This window comes from Mobula hypostoma, chromosome 9, assembly GCF_963921235.1.
Source record: "Mobula hypostoma chromosome 9, sMobHyp1.1, whole genome shotgun sequence".
Taxonomy (NCBI): domain Eukaryota; kingdom Metazoa; phylum Chordata; class Chondrichthyes; order Myliobatiformes; family Myliobatidae; genus Mobula; species Mobula hypostoma.
Window position 1 is genome coordinate 97,841,961 of NC_086105.1, and position 23,803 is coordinate 97,865,763.

General features: G+C 43.1%; 1 pseudogene; it reads left to right on the forward strand.

Annotated features, from left to right (window-relative positions):
* Positions 1-3,189: 3,189 nt before the first annotated feature.
* On the forward strand, positions 3,190-6,110 carry LOC134352265 (uncharacterized; annotated as a pseudogene).
* Positions 6,111-23,803: the final 17,693 nt, after the last annotated feature.

Consider the following 23,803-nt stretch of genomic DNA (forward strand, 5'->3'; position numbering starts at 1 on the left):
CTACAGTGCTATTCATCCCACTTCTCCTCACACCCAAATCTCCTCTGCAATATTCAGCTTGGTGTGCCACCAGAAACCCTGCCCCCTCATACACAATGCTAGTGCCCATCTTGTAAAGGGATAGTTCCTGGCTCCAAGGGGATTCACTTTGACCAAAATCCATTTGTGGCTCATTACTGGTTCCAATATCCCAGGAGTCTGTACCTCCTATACCCATCTTTTGTGTCTTATTTTGCACTTTCAGTACTCACCCTTGGGGTAAAAAATACTTGTCATCTACAGTTTGTGAAATTCAAAGTCTTGACTTGTACATTTTGCCCAAGTTCTTAAGAACGCTCCCTACATACTGCAGCTTCAGTGCTCTTCTATCTGTGTGATTAATTCCCACATGGACAATTACTATTAACCTTTTCCATTATGCCGGCCTGAGATAGTCCAAATAACCCTTATGGACAACAGAGTTTATTACCTATTCAATGGATTGGATTTGAATCCAGACTCTAAAGGAGAAAGAAAGTGTAACGACTGACTGTGTCATACAGCCCCAGGGATTAAGACTTTCATTATCTTCTGAATAAATAGTTGATTGCTAAAAATACTAATTATGCTAATGTTTTATTTATTCATGGAGTTACATCATCTGAGATATTCATTAGACTCCTGCGCCTTAGAGAGTTATGTAGCAATCCGAGGTGATACAATTGATTCGCAAGATATATACAATTTTCAGCATTTATTGAATCGTAAATGGAGCAAAGCTGCATCCTATGTATTTCTATCATACAAAGTCACAGTCAACCAAACATCTTCCTATTCACACAAATCAGGCACCATCTGTGGAAAAGAGTAAATGGGTAGATGGGTAGGTAAGTAGATAAGGGAGAGAGGGAAACAGGAATGAGGAATAGCGAAGGACACCCTTCTCCTTCACCATTCCCCATTCCCTATTCCTTTCTCCCTCCCTCTTCTTCTCCTTACCTGATCATCACCTCCCTCTAGTGTTCCTCCTCCTTTTCTTTCTTCTATGATCTTCTACCCTCTCCTATAAGATTCCTCTCCTCCAACTCTTTTTATCTCTTTCACCACTCAACTTCCCAGCTCTTTGCTTCACTCCTCTCCCTCTCCTGGGTTCACATATCACCTATTATCTTCCTCCCCTCCCCGCACCTTCTTGCTCTGACTTCTCATCTTTTTTCCCAGTCCTGATGAAGGGTCCCAGCTCAAAACATCGACTGTTTATTCATTTCCATCGATGCTGCCTGGCCTGCTGAGTTCTGTGGATTTTGTGTATTTTGCCTCGGATTTCCAGCATCAGCAGATTCTCCTGTGTGTGATCTTCCTGTTCACCTTTACTGCACAGAATGGAGCAGAACCCTTCCCTTTCACTCCAATCTGTAAATTCGCAATAGACCAAACTGCAGCTTAATGTTTTCTATTCCCATTGTATGAAATCTTTTCCTCGTTCATTCCTTTCATTCAGAATTCCAGTCGACCAATTCCCTTCCCATTCACTCCCATTCTGCAGGATCATAATGAATGCAGTCACTTTGCAGAGAAGTTGAACAAACCCCACTCCTTTCTATTTAGTCCCAATGGTCTAAATTTCCTTGCAAGATCTTCCTTTGTACAGAATTCCAAGAAGACAAATCTACCGCAGTGTGACTCAAAATGGACTAAACATCTTCCCATTCATTCCCATCATATGCAACCCCAGTGGGCAATTTGTGCTTTGTTACTAAATATAATGAATGACTATATTTGAATATAATATAGTGATTTAATTTTTGAGTCTATATGTATTCTTTGCCTGCATGGTGTAGTCTGCCTAATCTGCTCAAATTGACACATGAATATAATAATTACAGTTATGAAGTAACTACACTTGTTTTACTGTATGTTTTCTGTTTTGCTTGCTTTTTTTAGTTTTTAATGAACTATTGAGCAGTTAATTAAAAAAAAGTAATTGAAAATTGTCCTTTGTACAAATGCTAATCAAAGGATGAATTGTTATTTTTTGGCAGGCTTAACAATAGTTCTTAGTGCCCAAGAGAGTTAGAGTTCTGTGTGAGCAAGAACGCGTTTATTTACCAACATCCCATTCATTTAGTCTTGCGTGGTCAGTACATTTTTCCCATTATCTTGTCTTCTCTCCCAAGAGTGTTAAATATTTCCAGGCACGCAGTTCTACAGGTGGTATGGCCATTTACCAATCTGCGACAACGACACTTATGTCAGGGCAGAATTGTATTGCAATCAGGATCAGCTCTGGTACAACCTTACCAGATGCCTTATGAATTTCTCCGGCTAGGATTGTTAAGGCCAATACTTCTTAAACTGGGGTCAATTGATTTTGGTAGGTCAAGAATTAATCCTTTTCCTCACCCTTCCTCGAGGAGATATTGTTAACATGATCCTTGTTCTTACCACTGGGTCAGCCATGATGGTACATTGGCGCACCGTTTGATTTATCATTTCCTGTGTGCCTCAGTGTCCCTTGTGCTTGTACTTCTGTCTCTTTTATTGCTCCTTCAAAGGACAGTAACATGGGAATTCCATTCACTCATCGTTGGGTGTGTGAAATAGCACTCCATGGAAAGAACTGGGAATTGTCTAAGAACAACAAACAAGATGCTGGTGGAGCTCAAAATTTGGAGACATCCAGATGGAAGGGTCTTGACTCAAAATGTCCTTTCCCTCCACAGATGCTGCTCAACTGGCTGAATTTCTCCAGCAATTTGTTTGTTTCTGTAAATTCCATCAGTCTCTTAATTCTCCTTTGTCTAACTCCAATGAGTTTCTTTTTCAAGCAAACCGACAATAGACTGTGAGCGCAGTCTGTATCTGCGGCAAGATGTGCAAAAACCTGAGAGGTCTGAAGACCCACCAGACGAAGAGGGCCTGCTTGAGGAGGGAACAAGTGAAGCAACGCACAGGAGCAGGAGCTAGTACTACAAGCTCTGTGGTGCTGACTACAGAACCTGGTCAGACGGAGAAGGAGTCTGGCCCGGAGTCACCCCACAGTGTCCGGAATCTCCAAGCAACACAAGTCCCCCCAAAAGCAGAAAGTCGGAGCAGCGTTAGGTGAAGTGACCTGCCGCTAACAAGAAGGAGTGGCTCCAGTTGGATGAGGATGTAGACAAGATTCTGGAGGCGATATCAAAGGGCAATGCTGACCAGAAGCTCTGGACTATGTGCAACCTCATAATGAGCAGAGGCTCAGAACGGCTTAGTGTCAAGGAAAAGCATGGAACAAGTAATCCAGTGAGACCAAACCGTCGGGAACTGAAGATCAGCCAGCTGAGATAAGAACTCAAGTCTCTGAAGCACCAATTTAAGTTGGCCAAGGAGGAGGAGAAAACTGCCCTGTCAGACCTCACAGGTATCATCAGGAGGAGGTACATCACACTCAGGCGGGCTGAGTGGCACCGAAGAAAGGGCAAGGAGAGGGCCCGAAAGCGCGGTGCTTTCATTACCAATCCCTTTGGCTTCACCAAGAGGATACTAGGACAGAGGCGAAGTGGCCACCTCACTTGTTCTGTAGAGGAGATAAACCACCATCTCAGTATCACCTTCAGTGACACCTCGAGAGAGCAGGACCTCTGCCCACTGGTGACACCTCCAGAACCGGTGACCAAATTCAACATCTCTGAGCCCACCCTGAAGGAGGTCAAAGAAGCAGTCAAAGCAGCAAGAGCAAGTTCCGCCCCTGGCCCCAGCGGAGTGCATTACAAAGTCTACAGGCAGTGCTCAAGGCTCCCTGTGCGACTCTAGAAGATCTTGAAGGTGATCTGGCAGACAGGAAAGGTCACTGCTGAGTGGAGGCACGCGGAGGGTGTCTGGATCCCAAAAGAAGAGGATTCAAGCAAAATCAAGCAGTTTCGTATTATCTCGCTGCTCAGCGTTGAAGGGAAGATCTTCTTCAAGATTGTGGCCCAACGTTTAACTGAGTTCCTCTTGAAGAATGGATACATAGACACCTCAGTACAGAAGGGGGGATCCCCAGGAGTACCTGGATGCCTAGAGCACACAGGAGTGGTGACCCAGCTGATCCGGGAGGCAAGGGAAAACAGGGGAGACCTTGCAGCACTCTGGCAGGACCTAACCAACGCCTATGGATTCATCCCAGACAAGCACTGACAAGACACCATGTTCCAGAGATGATCTGAAACCTTGTTCTGGACTATTACAGCGACTTCAGGTTGAGAGTCTCCTCCGGGTCACTAACATCCGCCTGGCATCGGCTGGAGAAGGACATAATCACTGGCTGCACAATCTCGGTGTCACTCTTCTCATTGGCCATAAACATGATCGTCAAGTCAGCGGAGGTGGAATATAGAGGCCTCATGTCTAGATCTGGTACTCGGCAGCCCCTCATAAGAACATTCATGGACAACCTGACGGTGATGGCAACATCCGTCCCTGGGTGCAGATGGCTCCTTCCAGGGCTGGAACGGCTCATCTCAAGGGCACGGATGAACTTTAAACCAGCCAAGTCCAGGTCTCTGGTACCGAAGAAGGGAAGAGTGCCGACCGGTTCCACTTTACCCTGGGAGGGATCCAGATTCCAACGGTGACAGGAAAACCAGTCAACAGCCTGGGCAAGATCTTCGACAGTTCCCTAAAGGACACAGCCACACTTCAACAAAACAAGAGCGACTTGATAACCTTGCTCACCGCGATTGACAAATCGGGGCCTCCAGGAAAATTCAAAGCCTAGATGTATCCATACGGAGTCCTGCCAAGGCTACTCTGGCCCCTTCTAGTCGACGAGGTGCCAAAGTCAGCAGTGGAGGCTCTAGAGAAGACTGTCAGTCAGTTTCTCCGGAGGTGGTTGGGGCTCCCCCTCCCCCGGACCTTAAGCTGCATTGCCCTGTATGGGAAATCCACCAAGCTGCAGCTCCCCATCAGCGGAGTATCAGAGGAGTTCAAAGCCACTCGAGCCAGGGAGGTTATAATACACCGAAGATCCTCTGACATTAAAGTTGCTTCGGCAGGAATCCGCGTAAAGACCGGAAGGAAGTGGCAGGCACAGGAAGCTGTCGACAGAACGGAGGCACGGCTGCAGCACAACATTTTGGTGGGCACTGTGGCGGTGGGGCGGGCAGGACTGGGCTGTTTTCCAAACCACGCTACGACAAAACCCGTGGAAAGGAGAAGTGTCAACTGGTTCAGGACGAGATACGAGCAGAAGTGGAGGAAGAACAATACAGCAAGATGGTCGGCTTGTACAAACAAGGCGCCTGGTCTAGATGGGAGCATGCGGAACCTCACAAGTTCACCTGAACAGAGCTCTGAAGAGCCGAACCATTGCACATCAAGTTTCTTATCCAATCAGTCTATGATGTTCTCCCAAGCCTGGCCAACCTGCACAGGTGGGGCATGGCAAACACTCCAGCATGCCAACTGTGCCAGAAGATGGGCACCTTGGAGCATATCCTAAGTTGCTGCTCGAAGGCGTTGGGGGAAGGGCGATACCGCTGGTGCCATGACCAAGTCCTAAGGTCTATGGCGGACGCAATCAGCACAGTGATTCAAGACAGCAAAAATCAGCACGCTCCCAAACAGTCCATCACCTTCAACAGAGCAGGGGAGAAGGCTCAACCTCAGCCTAGCTCCTTGGGAGGGCTTCGTGCCACTGCACGAGACTGGCAGCTCTAAGTCGACCTAGGGAGGCAGCTCAAGTTCCCAGAGAACATCACAGCCACTCTGCTCCGCCCAGACATGGTGTTAATATCGGAGTCTACAAAGCAAGTGGTCCTGCTGGAACTTACTGTCCCCTAGGAAGACCGTATTGAAGAGGCCAACGAGCACAAGAGGGCAAGATACACAGATCTTGTTGCAGGATGCTGGAGCAATGGCTGGAGAGCTCGCTGTGAGCCAGTCGAAGTTGGGTGCCAGGGCTTTGCTGGCCATTCATTACAGCGGACTCTAAAACTCCTTGGAGTTAAAGGACTGCAGTGCAGAAGAGCCACCAAGAACATTCTGGAAGCTGCTGAAAAGGCCTCGCGGTGGCTGTGGATCCGGAGGGGGATCCGTGGATTCATGCGCCACTTGGACACAAGTCAGGGGCTGATCATCGTCAGCTGGGTCACCCGGTCAAGGTTGTCTGATGATTAAAGACCCGAAACACTCTATGACCCCAGGTTCATCGTTGAAGACGTGTCCAAGTAGCACCAGAAGGTGTATTCTACAACCAAGGATCTTGACTCAAGATGTTGACTGTCCTTTCCCTCCACATATGTCGCTCAACGGGCTGAATTTCTCCAGCAATTTGTTTGTTTCTTTAAATTCCATCAGTCTCTTAACTTTCCTTTGTGTCACTCCAATGAGTTTCTTCTGGAATTGTACCAAAGAAACCCTGAAATCTGCCTAACCCGCAAGCAGGACTGCATTGTGAAGACTCAAATAGAACAGTTTTTTTTTCTGACAATCTGCTATCTATGAACTATTGTCAGTTGTACATATATTCTAAAGAGGGTAATTAAAACATTGCAGAAAAATTCTACATTCTTCATGGGAAGAGTTTCCCATTGACAGACATGCAGTCATACATCTTTCTAAACAGCAGAAAGCTCAAAGTATTTTCAAGAATAGCTATTACTGCAATGCACCGCACTGTTCATAGCCCAATAGAGAAAATTCTGCAGATTCTTAGATTCATAAGGTCATACCTAATAGAAACAACCCATGAACTTACTGGGTCCATGTTATGTTTTGGAACTTCAAAACATGAAACTAATTCTGAGGAAGACACAGGAGTATTACTCAGATACTACTCAAACAACACATACACAACAGTCTACACCAGCCACTATACCTATTAAACCAGTGCATGGTCCATAGCCTTCTACACTTTGGCAATTCAAGTTTGTGTCCATATTCTTTTTAAATGTTGTGAGAGAATTTGTCTCCATCACCTTTTCAAGCAGTGGGCTCCAAATTCCATCACTCTTGGAGTGGACAAGTTCTTCCTCAGATCACCTCTGAACCTTCTACCATTTACCTTAAATTATGCCCATTCATTTTAAATGGGTCTGGGTAAAGTTTCTTATCATCCACTGTACTTCATATTTCCTGCTGTCACTTTCCTGTTGACAACTTGAACAAATGTGGTATAGCTTATTCATCAGATATTTTGCACAGCTGTTGGCTGGAGAGAATAAATCTCTATGGAAATCACTCAAATTGCATTTTCTATATATATTTACGAGAGATCAGTACTTTCAGTAATACGTAACACTATTCAGCTCTCCTTCTTTAGATAAATCTGACCATTATTTAGGCTGAAGGATTATGTTGATAGTTTGGTAATGTAGCCAGATGACATTTGGAGGTGGACTCTGATCTGATTGAGGAAATGGTAGTGAAGGAGCTTTAACCGACATGGTTTTGTTTGACAATAGGGGTTGAGTTGACAGCTTATGGAAACAAGATTATGCCCTTGAGCAAAAGACTAGCTTGGGAACAAACTTGACCATCATTTATAAAAGACACCCATCCAGGCCAAGTTCTGAAGATGATTTTTTTTTAAATTGCAAATACTGGAAATCTGAAATTAAAACAAGAAAACACTGGCAGCACTCAGAAGGTCAGCTAATGTCCATAAAGTGGGGAATACAGTTAATATTTCAGTCTGAGATGCTTTGTCAGCGCTTCCAACAAACCCAAGACGATAAATCTGTTTCTTTCTCCTCAGATACGACATAACCTGCTGAGTATTTCCAACATTTTTTTCAGTCTTTATTCTGGTTTCTTGAGAGCACAGTATATTTAGATTCCGATGGAAACTGGTCCGATCTCATGGACAAGTGAGTAATGAAAAAGACCCCAAGTGACGCTCCTCCCATTCTTCAAATATGGTTGCTTGGCATCGCGGCCACAATTCTGAGCTTAGTGACGGGTCGTTTTGTATCTTCCGGCCCATGGCCGGGAGTGCCTGGTGAAGCTAGAAGTGGAAGGTGATCACTTACTTGGTGATACTGGAAGCTAAAGCTGAGCTCAGTAAAAATGGAGATTGCACAGAGCTAGCAAAGCCAAGTAGTTCCTGTTGCCAGAAGTTAAACAATTTCAAAGCACACTGCTCATTTCCTGTTCACTGACTTTGGCTGCAGGAGGTTGTCAGTAAGATAAGAGGCACAATAAAAGCAGGCAGATATGCAGACCTAGAACAAATACATTTGGATTCCACTGGTGCCTGTACTTGCCCCAAGATGATTTGCTAAAGGATTTGGCAAGCCTGATGGGCAACGGCTCCCTTGGATGAAGATGCTCAATGACTTTCCCCACATCGCTGGTACACAGTAACATTAATGAACTGAGGGGAAGAACAAATTGAGCTCTGTTTGTTCCTGAACAAAGACATAGAAGCCAAAGATTCTGAGTTGATTGGTCGTCGTTAAGGGAGCAGCTTTTTACCACAGCATCTCGGCCGGATTCCACACTCTCAACCACTGCCAGAATGCGTGGATGTGTGAATATCGGGTACAGACAAGCCTAGGCTCAGGAATATAATCACTGATATTGAGATTCATGTTTAAAGAGGCCCTGGTGCTGGAAGAGCCTCAGACCTACCTACAGAGTTTGAGTCCTCACACCCAAAAGCGAACTAAATTCAAACCGCAAATCTGAAATAAAAGGATTCTATAAGCTGATGGTGACCAGAAATTTACATAAAACCTGACCGGCCTGCTGCTTCCAGAATTTCCCTTTTTCCCTTCTTTCAATGTTCCAGCACCAGCAGTTGCCAGCCTGGTTTGAACATCCTCCGCATCTTACAAATGTGATTAAACCGCAGCTCAGGGGCCATTGGGGATTGTCAATGAATGATTCCCACACCAGCAAGGTTAGATTCGATTATGAGGACACTCAGTCCTCGTTTATTGTCACTTAGAAATGCATACATGCATTAAGAAATGATACAGTGTTCCTCCAGAGTGATATCACAAAAAAAAACAGGACAAACCAAAGACTAACACTGACAAGACCACATAATTATAACATATAGTTACAGCAGTGCAGAGCAACACCATAATTTGCAGACCATGGGCACGGTAAAAAAGAAGTCTCACAGTTCTGATCGACACCCAATAGTCTCGATAGTAGGCGGCAAAAGGGAGAACCTCTCTCTGCCATAAACCTCCAGGCGCCGACAACTGCCGATGCATTGGAAGCACCCGACCACAGCCGACTCTGTGTCCGTCTGAAAACTTTGAGCCTCCGACCAGCCCTCCGACACCGAGCACCATCTCTGCCTAGAGCTTCAACCCCGTCCCGGCCGCCGAGCAACAAGCAAAGCCAAAGACTCAGGGCCTTCTCCTCCGGAGATTCTGGATCACACAGTAGCAGCAGCAGCAAAGAAGGCATTTCAGAAGTTTCTCCAGATGTTCCTACATGCTCTCACATCTGTCTCCATCAAATCAGGATTGTGCACGGCACCCTACTTGACAAATAACAGACATCACCACCGGAGTGGCCACTGCGAGCTGCGTTGTGCCGCCATCTTCTCCTCTCAATATTTCCATTAAGGATTTCTTGGAGTCAGCTTTTGGATTCTCTTTGTATGAAGTACTTTTGGAATGATGTTGCTCTAATCTTCTTTGCCTTGTTTACCTAATGTCTTTCTATTTCTATCAAATCAAATTCCTTTAATACTTTAAGCAGCTTTGATTAAATAGTTCCTCACCCTTCTCACCTTAAGTGAATATTCTAGTCCATTTCTCAGCCATGCAACTCACCGCCTCCTTTTGTAAGATTTAATTGACAGTGCATGAGCTGTTCTAGGAAGTCTTTTCGACAGATCTGGTACACAGTGTTTCAAAACGAAATGTTCTTTCTAATCTCTAAACTAGCAATTACTTATTAATCTTAAACCCACGTCACCTAGCTCTGTGACAAGCATTTGCTATGATTTACATTAAAAACTGAATACTCCCAGTCTCCATCAATGAAGGTGTCCTAGGAGTCCCCAATGGATGAGAGAATTCTAACAAAGGAAAAATAAAAGGTGATGAAAGGATTTTTGCTCCTAACCTGACTGAGGCATGCTAGGCAGAAAAGTAGATTGGCAATGTGCTCCTTCACCCTTAGGATTCAGTCACATCCAACCTGATCTAATCATGTGGAAGTTACTGTCCTATACAACAATCACAGGCTGAAATAAAATGAGCTCAAATGGATTTCTCATAAGAGCAGGTTCACAGCAAGGAGCGAAACTCAGGGTTAATTGATAACCTCAACTTGGATGACCTTAGTTGGCTGCTGTTGCAAGTGGTAATGTTTCTCCAGCACCCCATTCCCTGGGCTGGGATCTGTCAGAACAATTTGACAGCTTTTACTGTTCTTGACTGAAAGGCGGCACAGTACTGCAAGCAAACTCCTATCTGCTAGGGCACCTTTGCAGTGAGAATTCACTTTGCTTTCCCTCTTGTTTCAATGCACCTTTGGTTACATAGAGCAAGTCATCATTCAAGGTGAGTTAACACAGGAATAGCTTTTTCTTTCACGGATTAATGGGGTTCAGTTCAAGCACTGTGAGAATTTTTCGGCCCCTCATCTAAAAATAGATGAGCTGGCATTGGAGAAGTTTCAGACAAGGTTCACGAGAATGGTTCCAGAATGAAAGGGTTAATGTATGAGGAGCGCTTGATGGCTGTGGGCCTGTATTCACTGGAGTTTAGAAGAATGAGGGTATCTCATTGAAACTTATGAAATATCGGAAGGCTGAGATAGAGCAGATATGGAAAGGATATTTCCTATAGTGGGAGGGTCCAGGATTAGAGGGCACAGCCTCAGAACAGAGGGACATCCATTTAGAACAGAGATGAGTAGGAATTTCTTTAGATAGATGGTAGTGAAACTGTGAAATTTGTGGAGGCCAAGTCATTAGATAAAATTAAAGTGCAGTTTGATTGGTTCTTGATTAGTCAGGGCGCAAAGGTTCCAGGGAGAAGGCAGGAGAATGGGGTTGAGAGGGATAATAAATCTGCCATGTTGGAATGGCGGAGCAGACTCGATTGGCTGAATGGCCTGATCCTACTCCTACATCGTGGTCATATGACCATATGGATTATCTTTTTTTTTCTGGCCTTATTTATCATTCCAAAATGCATTAGATCATAGTTTTGTGGATTAAATTCAATGAGCCATATCTCCATCAATCTCAAAAACTTTTGAATATCAATCTGTATCTGACAACTACATACTTTCCTCCCTATCAGTCCTGGTCCCAAACTGCAAAGGCTCTAGCACCAATACCTGAGGTGCACTACTGGTTGGTTACCGACTTCCCATTGCAAAAGCAACTCTCTAGCTCCAATCACCAACTCAATTAAAAGTGGGAACCAATTTTGGATTCACTTTGTCAAATTTACCTAGATCTATGTGCTCTCAAATTTGAAATCTATTCCTATAAGTGACCTAATAAAATTCCTGACCAAAGTCCATGCTGACCACGTTAACTCACCAAAGTCCATGTAAATCACATCAGTTTACTGAAACTTATGCAGAATAGATGAACTCACTGGAGTCCATGTAGACTGCATCAGCTTACTGCATCCGTGCAGACCACATTAACTGCACCATCCTCATCAATGTACGGTAGTTCATCACCTACTCAAAAAATTGAATAAAAATATTCAAATAGGATGTCCGTTTATCAAAGCTATGCTGACTAGCCTTTGTTTATCTCTGCATCTCCAAATACAGATTAACCTTGTCACTCAGAAATGTTTACAACAGTATCCCCATCTCCAGACCAAAAGGCCTGTAGTTTCTGGGCTTTTCACTGCTGCTGTTCTCACAGAACTTCTGACAGAGCCCCAGCAGTCTCATCCATTGCCATTCATATCATCCTGGGATATATCTCATTGGGCCATGATCCCCATTTAGTCCTACTAAGAAATCTAATATTGCCTCCTTTTCAATGGTTCCAGAATTTTGTTGTGCCTCTTCATGAATTCTCAGACTGCAATGTCCATCTCCACAGCAACTACAGATGAGAATCATTCATTAAAAACCTTCGCTACAGTACTGTGCAAAAGTCCTAGGCACATATATATAGTTTGGATGCCTAAGACTGTTGCACAGTACCGTGTTTGTCACCAAGGAGTAAAGGATGCTGGGAATGGCAAGGTGGAGTGTCACTAGAGGTGGCACACCTGCAGACACCCCCAGCCCTGAGTCACCAGGCAAGATCACTTGATTTGAAACAATTGGTTTATTGATCATTGCAGAACATCTCTCTGGTGCTTCCCACTCTGACCCCTCTCCCTTCCCCTTTTCCCAACCATAATTTTCCTCTCCCCGCTGCCTACCCACTCTCAGGCCACAATAGAGACCCATAACAGAATCAGGTTTATCATCACTCACATGCATCATGAAATTTGTTTTTTTTTTGAGGCATAAGTGCATAAAATTACTGCAGTACTCTGAAAAGGTCTTATGCACAGTACATCCTCTGGCTCCATGAAAGTTTACCACTTTAGCCCATTATGGGCCCCATTTTTTCTTTGGGTACACCTTTAAAATACTTATAAAATGCTTTGGGATTTTCCCTGATCTTGCCTGCCAGTGTTACTTCATGACCCTCACTTTGGCCTCCTTATTTCTTCTCTAAGTGATGCGCCTGCACACTTTAAACCCCTCCAGGACCTCCCTGTTTTTAATTCTTTGTATCTGCCATAAGTTACTTCTTCTTACCTTATTCAAACTGTGATAGACCCATGATATTCAGGGTACCTTGGACTTATTTTCCAGGTCTACTCTACCTTTCATTTTATTTTTGAATGGTTTTCTCCCAGAGTCCACAAACATACTGGTTGGTGGGTTAATTGGTCATTGTAAATTGTCCTGTGGTTAGGCTAGGATTAAGTCGGGTGGTCGCTGGGCTTGAAGGGCCAGAAAGCCCTCATCCACACTGTATTTCAATAAATAAATATAAAATGAACTCAATAAAAGAATAAGGGAAAGCTGAAGGCATCAAGCTCATTTTTGCTGACTGACCTGTTGCAGAGAGTGAGCAATGCACAGCCCTTGAAAAGACAAAGTCCCATCATCATGAGAAGGACACTGTCCATCCTGGGGTGCGGCAGTGCAACCAGAATCATGAACAACTGCCGCAAGGTGACAGGATCTTCAGCTCAACGGCTCTGCGCCATCCTTAAATGACCTATTTACACTAGTCCTTCATAAATCCTTCTCCAGTTCTCCTCACATTCCCGTCAACTCCGCCCGCATTCTCCCACCCACGCTAAGTAAGATGAGCCATGAGATACGGCAGCTAAAAACTGGACATCAGTGAGCTGCTGTCCACCACCAGCAGCTCTTCCCACAGATCCCTTCCTCTACTGTTACTATCAAACCAGGATTCAACCCTCGTTCAATACAAAATGCAAAAGGGCAAGCTGGAAACTGTGGTAAATATCTCTACAAATGGAGCTTCCAATCTGGTGAAACAGAAACACCAAACTATATACTAAACTTCTGAATGAGTTCAGATGAAAGTTAATGACTTTAAGAATGAGCTCGTTTCTCTATCTGCAGAAACTGCCCAGCCTGCTGAGTGGCTCTAACATTTCTTCCTTTTATGTACTCGACAGAGCTGAGTAATTTGATAAAGGTTCAGATAAAAGCTTTGCATCCCTTTGACGTATGTTGGTGAACAACGGGACGAGAAAGATTCCTGAACATTCTTTCTGTCATCAGCAGAGAAACCCAATAACGACCGGCCCCTGTAGATCAATATAAAAAAGAAAAAAGATTGCCGTCTTTAGTTAACCTAATCTTACTGTCATGAGCAAGTGTAGCTTTCCTGCCACAAATGTCCTCCTGTTGGTTCACCTCTGATGTGCTCCACCATCCTATTCCACATAAAAGATGTTGTTAACCCAATATGTGAAAAGAGCAGTTTCCATCCTTCCATAATTTTACAGATCAAAGGGAAATGATTCATCTCTTCTAGCAAGACTACCTCATGCAGGCTCTGCTGATGCAGTGATTAACAGTAATCCTCCCATCCATAAGCTAATGGAACAGGTGAAGAAGAAATGTGTTAGGATTTACCACTGTGAGGGCTCCTTCACAACATTACAGAGGATAAAGTTTACTGAGTTACCTCCCATAAAAGGACAGGAACACAGGCCCCAAGTCCCTATGTAATGCAGTACTGTGAGTCGTGAATGAGAAGTGACAGAATTAACTTACATCTCTCCCATCCTAATGCTGTTAGTTTAAAATCAAACTTCTGCAGGTTTTAGAGATCTGAAATAACATTAACTTTTCAGCTTAAATATGGCAGGGTTAAGAATGAAACCTGCAACTTCCAGCACTTGCAGTGCATGGAGCTCACCAACAGCAGCTGTGGTTGAATATAGTACTGGGCAAATACTAAGCTTGGGGAGCAAAATCCATTACAGGCTGAGGTTTGGGGAGCAGAATCCATTACAGGCAGAGGTTTGGGGAATAGAATCCATTACAGGCTGAGGTTTGGGGAGTAGAATTCATTACAGGCTGAGGTTTATGGGTAAAAGGTGGGAAGCAGGAAAGAAGGGATTTGGTTTCCTGCTGACAAAGCTTACAGGTGTTGAAGGGCCAGAGCATGGAGGTAGGAAGTAAGTGGTATTTGTAAGGCATGTGTAATTCATTGGGAGTGGAAGTTAGGAGCTTGGTTGGTAATCGACTGGACCTTCAGTTTCATGATAAACTCGGAGGTGAGTCAACACTTGATGACACACATTTGGACGATGGGATGTTCATTCCACCGTTTGGACTTGTCACTTCAACTTCTCATCTGCTGAACTCTCTGATTCCCTGCCTTAGTCTCCCTTCTCCACTTTTCCCTGTTTAACCAGGATTTAAGTCACCCACCCCAAATAGCTTTGAATGGTTTTCTGTCTGAGAGCCTTGCCTGGAACTCCTTGAGATGGTTGTTCTCAAAAGATAATGGTTAATATTGAAGGAACTATACAGTTACAAGCTGTTGACTGAAGTAGGTAATTGTGCTATGCAAATGAATAACTGTTCTCCTGAGGTGGAGCCAAAGGTTCTGGATTCAAGATTCAAGTTTATTTATCATGTGTGCATTGTAATTTACAATGAAATGCATCGTTTGTGTTAACAATTAACACACTTTAGGATGTGCTGGGGGCAGCCTCAAGTGTGCCACACATTTCAGTGCTACAGGAGAGAATGCAGTCAAAGCAAGAGTGAGACCACACAGCATCAGTAACAATAACACAGTCCACACAACTAACTGCACACAATGGAGCCTCTTGGTTGTCTGAATAAAAAGCAGATTATACACAGTGGGCTGTTCCACGGCCGCAAAGAAAGATAGCTTTCGACATTCACATTAGCACACAATTTTCTTTTTAAATAAGTAAAGAATTTATTATTAAAATAGAGTATATTAAAAAAAGTTATTTCACTTAACCTGCTGGCGTCTACTTTTCTCCCAAAAGCTAAAATCTGAATTATGTGTCTGCAAATCAATTCTGTATTCCTGTTCCATGCACATTGGATGTCGGGATGTAATTGGCCATTTAGAGATTGTGCTGCTTCATTTCTTGCTGTTAATGAAAAAACACACTGGCATTCCCTCCTGCACTCTGGGTAACAACTTCTTATTATAAAGCCTCTCTTCCAGGTGGATAATTCTTTTCCCTTCAAATTCCCAGTCACCTGTGATTCAGCTGACTCTGTCTCCATTCATTCTGGCATATTATTTATCAATGCATTTTTCATCTCTGGCAAAGCTGACTTTAGAACATTCCTAGTCTGACATTACTCAGAATCTATTCAGCATTATATATCTCTTCACAACAACACGTCTTAAAGGTCTTGGACTTCTCATTTGGAGACAGCATTTGTATTCAAAATACCACCTCTGCATAGCCAAACAAAATTGACACGAATAAATACGCATAAATCAAGTGGTGAGATGTTGCTGAGTAAATTCAGATGACGCAGCCTTGAGTGCAATTGTGCTGAAATCCTTCTTTCCATGTGCTAAACAGTTGTCTTTGATTCAGAATTCATTTCATCTTTTATTTAAGCTGAAGTAATTTAATTTTCTTTTTTTTTGTGTGTGTTTGAATTTGACGATCTCCTGAATACAGATTCAGACTGCTGTGTTTTACACTAAATGCAGCAGAACATTTTTTCGAAAGCGTAACATGAAGTACACCAACCTACTTTTATAGAAGAAAAGCAGGAATTTTCCAAGGAAAATCATTCACTTCTCAGTCACTAGTCTTCAACCATTTGACTTCTGAAGATAAATGACAACAAAAGCAGTGAGAACAAGATGTGGACAATGAAGCTTTGGACTCATGCAGACAATAGCCAACATTTATTAGGGAAATGACCATGCAATGTTTAGCCATATCTATGCAAATAAAATTTCAAGCAGAAGCTAAGTTATGACATAAAATTAGTATGTATTAATTCACTGTGTGCTATAGTTACGTTTTGCAAGTCCAAAGCGTAAAACGAATTGAAAGAAAAAGGCAGGAGCCTGGAAATAACTTCTGTATGTTTCATTTTACTTTAGTGAGGCAGACAAATATGATGTGGTGGCAAAATGATGTATAGCATTCACAAACTTTTCCAACCTGTAATGAATTATGTGAACATTACATATTACAATATTACTCAAATATTAGTGAAACATTGAATACACAACACATGGTTGTATAGGTAAGTGTATAGTGTATGGGTGAGATGTGTGGGTCTGAAAATTGGCACGGCAGGGAAATGGTTAACAATTAGGAATTTGTGGGCCTGTTATGTTGTTGAGCAGATTGACCCTTGACACTAGATAAGGGGAGAACCATATGTGACTCTGGTCTACCGGATAACATGCCTGAGACCAAACTAAAAGTGCCGATTTGATTAAAAGTAATTAATCACCTTGTCTCTAAAGAACGCTTTTTTACATTGTTTGGTTGTAAGATTAATAGGATGCATTGTCCCTGAGGGGGCAAAGGCCAGTTGTTATGGGTCACCCGACCGTGGTACTTGTAGGTATGGAGGATGTATGTTGGCTTAATTCGTGGCCAGAACTTGGATTGGCCCAAGTTAGGGTCGTGTAAGTGTCGAATTGGATGCCTAGCCCCTTCCAGCTGGACTGGGAGGTGGCAATAGTGCTATAAAGGTGGGCAAGTTCTTTCTTGGGCAGACCACTCGCCCTGGTCCCACCTTCGGGCCGAGCAGCTGAACTGGCGCCAAGGCCCTCCACCTGAGCCAATCCACGGTCGATCACCTCCCTCAGGGACCACGCAGACGTTGCTAAGTATACTCGGCAGTATAGACTACCAGGGGTTGTTTAAGTTAGTCCCACCTATTAGTGATGTAGGTAGTGTACAATATAAAGCATTTCTCGCAACTCTCTATTTTTTTCTCTGTATAAACAATAAAGTGAGTCTTGGAGGAACTACCGCGTCTGAGTCCATTTGTTCGAGTGAAACCAAATAGTTGCAGCATCCACCCGTCACGGTTATTCTTATTGTGTATCAATTTTGTGGAACAATGGTATAACAAAAATGGAGTGTAACGCCCAGTCACACACTGCCTGTTATAACAGAATATACACTGGAGTTCTAAGCACAGTAACTCATAGTTTGTAATTATAGAACATATACTGGAGAATTTTAACAATTAATGCTTTGTATTTTATCATATAATAATGTTGGGATGCATTTCCTTTTGATGCTGTTATCTGGTATATACTGAGCTGTGAGCAGTGTGTCCTATTATATGAAATATGCTGGACTACAATACCCAGTAATATTTGGCACATTATTACATAATGCATGTGGAAAGAATCGTTATTTCCCGTGACACGCTCTGTGTTTTTCGTATAATTTGTACTATACCTGAGCTGCCGTGCCTTGTACGCTAGGCTGAGCTATTATTTTATCAATGCTACACTGGTAACTCAGGATGCATTGCTGGAAACGAGAGTACCAGTGGATTCAGTGCTAAAGGTGGCCGTCATATTACTTAAATAGAGAGCTACATTACTGACAGAGCTGCTCTGCTTGCTGGAAATCAGGCAAAATCTCTGCCCTCCATTGGCACTTTCCCAGCAATGAATCAGCTCAAGTTGGAGCACTATACCCAATAAATTCTAGTGACTCATTTTATAATATCTGCTGAGCTCATTGTAAAACATTCATTGGAGTTTTGTGCCCAGTGTCAGCAGATAACACACTCTACTGTGTTGTACCCAGTAACAAAATGTATAAACATTGGAGCTTTAGATCTGATAATACAGTGTGTTACACAAAATAAATTGTGATGTGAATCTAGTGTACAAGCTGTAATTATCAAGTTACAGTAATATGTTAGATTACGTATATATAAGTGGCACTACTTCAGTTATGTGTTATAGTGTTATTATTTGCTATATAGGGAAGCAATTAACTCTTAACATAAGGTGCAACTTGGGATATGCTATTATATAATCCACACTATATAGTTAGTCCTTTATGGCCATTATGTTGATACATCATATTTATCTGAGTAAAGGGAAGACAGCCAAGTTTCAACTGGTCTTAAAGTTAAGTTTTCAGATCTGCATTTCGTCTCAGATATATTCAGATCACCTAGTCAACTCTATTCTGCTTCCTACTTACATATAAATCTCAAAAATGTCCCAGGGTTTGCTGTCAGTTTTGTCTCTGCTCTCACTTCAATATGATTCATTCCTGAATTCCCTTCCAGTTTTTGGACATCTCTACTTGCTTCTGAGGCGATAGACTAGTGACCAATATACTTTCCAATCCACAGCGCCTAATCCCATCCTGCTTCCTGTAAGGACTCAATTCCATTCTCCCACTTTCTCTGCCTCCCCCATATTTCTTCTGTGAATATGACTTTCCACACCATTGCGTCTAAGTTATTTTCCTTTTTCCTTAACTAAGGCTTCCCTTCTACCGCAGTTGATAAAGCACTCAACATTCTATTTCCTATACATCTGTTCTCACCCCCTTCTAAAAGACCAAGGATAGGTTTCCTTTTGTCTTCACTTTATTCCCTGCTCTTAATCTCTGCATTCAATCCTCCAATCCTCAACATTGGAGAAACCAGATAGTGATTAGATACACACCTCCATCAGACAAATGGGGTGAAAGTGACCTTCCAGATACCTGTCACTTTAATTATTTATTTTGCTCCCACTTTGACCTCTCTATTCTTGGTCTTCCACTCTGTTCTGAAAATGCTCAACTCAAACTCAAGAAACAAGCCCTCAGCTGCCTAGGTACATTGTAGCCTCAAGAGGCAACAGTGAATTCAGCAATCTCCCATAACCAGCCTTTCTCCTGTGTCAGCAGAGACCAGTTCTCATGTAGGGTTATCCACCTAAACACTTGACTTTTTATTATCTGCTATCTAATCCACTAAATATTTCCAGATTTTTTTTTGTTTCACATTTCCAGCAAACCCCGTGACCTTTAGAACAGCTATAGCAGGTTTTGCTTCTGGATGGCTTCATTCCTCTATAACCAGTTAGTTAAAGTTAAAGTCAGTCCTAAGCCTTATGGGCTCATCAGGTCAGAGCTTATGCCGGTTTCTATGGCATGAAGTGACTGAGATTACGAACTCCGCCCCCCCCCCCCCGGATAGGACGCCAGTCTATCTCGAGGTTAACCCCCAGCATTTTGCCAGTACCCATTTTGAGCAATATATGGTTAAGTGCTTTGCTCAAGGACACAACACGCTCCCTCAGCTGGGGCTCGAACTTATGACCTTCAGATCACTAGTCCAATGCCTTAACCACTAGGCCACGTGCCACACATCTTTAACCAGATGTCAGTAAAAACAAACAAGTCACCTGAAAAATCTCAGTCTCCATCATATCTCAAATAATTCCACCTTTCCTTTCTCAGCAATGGAAGGCACGCTTGTTTCCCCATCTTTCCAGTGCAAGCGAAATGTCGTCAACCTGAAATATTCACTGTTTCTCTTTCCATGGGTACTGCCAACCAACTGAGTGTTTCCAGTGTTTCAGCTTTTGTTTCAGATTCCAGGATCTGAACTTATTAATTATTTCAGTGATGCACCATGTTTTTAATATAGTATGCACTAAAATTTTAAACTCAATAACACAGAGTGTATTAATATATATGTTCTTGTGTTTTATACCCATTGTGTGTTGTAATATATTGCAGGGTATAACATGCCAAAATAAATTATATGTTTTGTTTTTTTTAATATAAACTGGAGAGTTCTACTCAGACATGAAAGTTGTGTTATTGAATGATAAGTAAATACTGTTGTTAATATTTTTAATACTGTACTGTTACTGTTACTGACTTCATTACCCAGGATTTATTATGTATATACCACACCGAATTTATCAGCCACACTCTGTTATGTCATTTAATGATGTGGTTGGCACCCGTCTGTCTCAGAGGACAATGGGTGATGATCATTATTATCACAAGCCTGGGCGGAAGGTATGTAGGCCCAGAGATGCCCAGTCTTCAAGATCCCCTCTTGGCCTCACCCGTGTAGTTCAAAGGACAGCTTATGAATCAATACATTTGGCACCAGCATGGCTGCAGGAGCTGCCAGAAGGATGTTCAATGACGTCCAGCTGCCTTAGGGGCTCCACTCCATATTTGCCATCTGGGTTTACACCTCTAGCCTTTGTCTCTCCTAAGGCTGCCCACAAGGCAGTGGGGCTATTTACCCATAGCTGGGGATCTCGCTCAGGAAAACATGGCATGCCCACACGCCGGTGTGCTACGTGTGCAGGGCCCAGACCTCCTCCCTGCTCTCTGTAGTTCAGCCTGAGTCCGAAAGGAGTTCAGTTTCCAGCGAGGAGACACCACATGAGGGTTGCTGTTGAAGAGGCTAGACGCTGGCAGGGAGAGACTTGCACACTCATATCTCCATTTCGCAAGACTGTTATCCAGTGGTGGAAGCTGAAAGTGAGAGCGACAAGCACTAGCCACTACACTGCAACACTAGACGCACCACAACAAGCTTTTGACACATGATGTACACTGGAATAAACCCAATATTGCAAAGAGAAGCATATATTATATGTATTGAAGGATATGTACACAATGTGTTATTATAAAAGACATATGGAATCATTAAACCCATAAAACATGATTAGTCATTAAATAATGAATATATTGTTGTTTGTCCTATTACCCTAAATGTGTTATTATAGGCAGTCCTCTGGTAACAAACAGGTTCTGTTTTTAAGTTGATTTTTTCCGTAACCAGACCTCCATGGTTTGTAATGATTGGCATCCAAGGTACATCAGACCGATAAGAATGAACAATTGCTAAAAGTGAAGAGAGTGGGGTGGGGGGAGAAATTGTTCTGCCATTTATAGGAATGAGTATTGGACTTTCAAAGTGAATAACATTATGAAACTTTATTCAATATAAAGATGTCCATAAGTCAGGCATTCATCACCTGATGTCAACCTATGTACAATCTCTGTTGGTGATAGATATTATACACTAACACTGTACATTACTGAAAATCAAATACAGGAATCTGAAATAAAATGAGAAAATGCTGGAAGCAGCAGGTCAGGCAGCATCTGTGGAAAGAAAAACTGAGTCAATATTTCAGGTTGATGATGGTTCGCTAGAAATGGAAAAATGGGAAAACAAGCAAGACTTCTATTACTGAGAAAGGAATCATGTTCTCCAGAGAACATGCAAACTCTACACAGACAGCACTGGAGTTCAGGATTAAGGCAATGGGTGTATTAGCTGTGTCACAATATCCAGTAAGCACTTGTGTAATTATGTCAGATATACAGAAGTATTTTATCCAGCCAAGAAGTATGTTGCTCCATAATACCTGCTAAAGTATAAATCCAATAATGAGTGGTCTCTAAACTGTAAACATTCACTGGACTACCCTGCCCATTCACACTGTAATATCATGTTGCATTTAGGGGAGTGTTGTGTCCAGAAGTGTATTAAATCATGCTGTGAATGTTCCAAACTTACACACTACCTTGAGCATGTCTACAGTCCAACCTTTCACGCTGCAGTTAGCTGTATCTCCACATTCCAGACTTGCACACTGCAGTGATTGTGTCCACACATTCTAGACTTGCACAATTCAATGTGTCCTGCACATTCCAACATACACACCAGCACACTGCAGAGTAAAAAGATGGAGAGCAAGGCAGTGATCTCGTACTCTGCTACTGTACAGTTCTGGCCCCTCAGCTTCATGCTAGCTGTGGCTGGGATATTCAGCAGAGTGCCTTCAGGTTACTGGAGTTGCTGATATGGAGAGTATACACAAGTAAAGATAAGTGTTTTGGTTCTATCATATTTCTCATTGTATTTTCTTCATATGGAAAAGGAGGCCAGTTGGTCCATCTAACCTCTACTGGAACAGTGACACAGCTTGTAGAGCAGCCACATCATATCTCCTGCAAACTGGGTTCAATCCCGACCTTAGGTGCTGCCGGAGTGGAGTTTGCATGATTGTACAGGTTTCTCCTGGGTGCTCTGCTTTCCTCCCACAACACAAAGACTTACAGGCTGGCAGGTTAATTGGTTCCTGTACAATTGCCCCTAGTGTGTAGATGAGTGGTAGAATACACTGGAATTCAGTAGAATGAGGGGGGAACTCATTGAAACCAACCAAATATTGAAAGACCTCGATAGAGTAGATTTGGAAAGGATGCTTCCTTTGGTGGAGGAGTCGAAGACCAGAGGACACAGCCTCAGAGTAGAGGAACATCCACTTAGAGTGGAGATGAGGAAGAATTTCTTGAACCAGAGAGTGGTGAATCTGTGGAATTCATTTTGTGGAGGCCAAGTCACTGGGTATATTTAAGACAGAGGGTGATAGATTTGTGATTAGTCAGGACATGAAGGGATATGGAGAGAAGGCAGGAGACTGGGGCTGAAAGGCAAACAGATCTACAATGATGAAATGGGCAGCAGACTCGATGGGCCAAATGGCCTAATTATGCTCCTGTATCTTCTTCTGGTCTTATGATCTAAAATGGGGATAGGTGGTGAGAATGGGAGGGGATACAAGGAAATTAATGGGAAATGGGGTTGCCCTGTGAACCGGAGTTGAGTGGATGGGATGAAATGGGTCCTCCTCTGTCATAAGGAGATGCAGAACTCTGACATCCCCATCGGTATTATTCCTCTCCCACCTCTGCTTATTACCCTGCCCCCCCATACCCACAGACACTGTGGACAATGAACTCATAAGCGTGTCTTTGGGAGTAGAAGATACTAGAAGAAAATCAATCCAATGCAGGAAACCCCAGTGTCACACAGGGAGGAGGTCAGGATCGAAACGGAGTCACTGAAACTGTGTGATGGAAGTGCCATAAGCTTACAATAAACGTGATTATTTTTGATGAATTAATGTATTTGAGATAAAAATCATATTTTTAATTACACATTTTAAAAATACCTTAATTTTTTGCAATGCAAACACGAGGAAATCTGCAGACGTTGGAATTTCAAGCAACACACATCAAAGTTGCTGGTGAACGCAGCAGGCCAGGCAGCGTCTCTAGGAAGAGGTACAGTCGACGTTTCAGGCCGAGACCCTTCGTCAGGACTAACTGAAAGAAGAGCTAGTAAGAGATTTGAAAGTGGGAGGGGGAGGGGGAGATCCAAAATGATAGGAGAGGACAGGAGGGGGAGGGGTGGAGCCAGGAGCTGGACAGGTGATAGGCAAAAGGGATATGAGAGGATCATGGGACAGGAGGCCTAGGGAGAAAGAAAAGGGGGAGGGGGGAGAAAGCCCAGAGGATGGGCAAGGGGTATAGTGAGAGGGACAGAGGGAGAA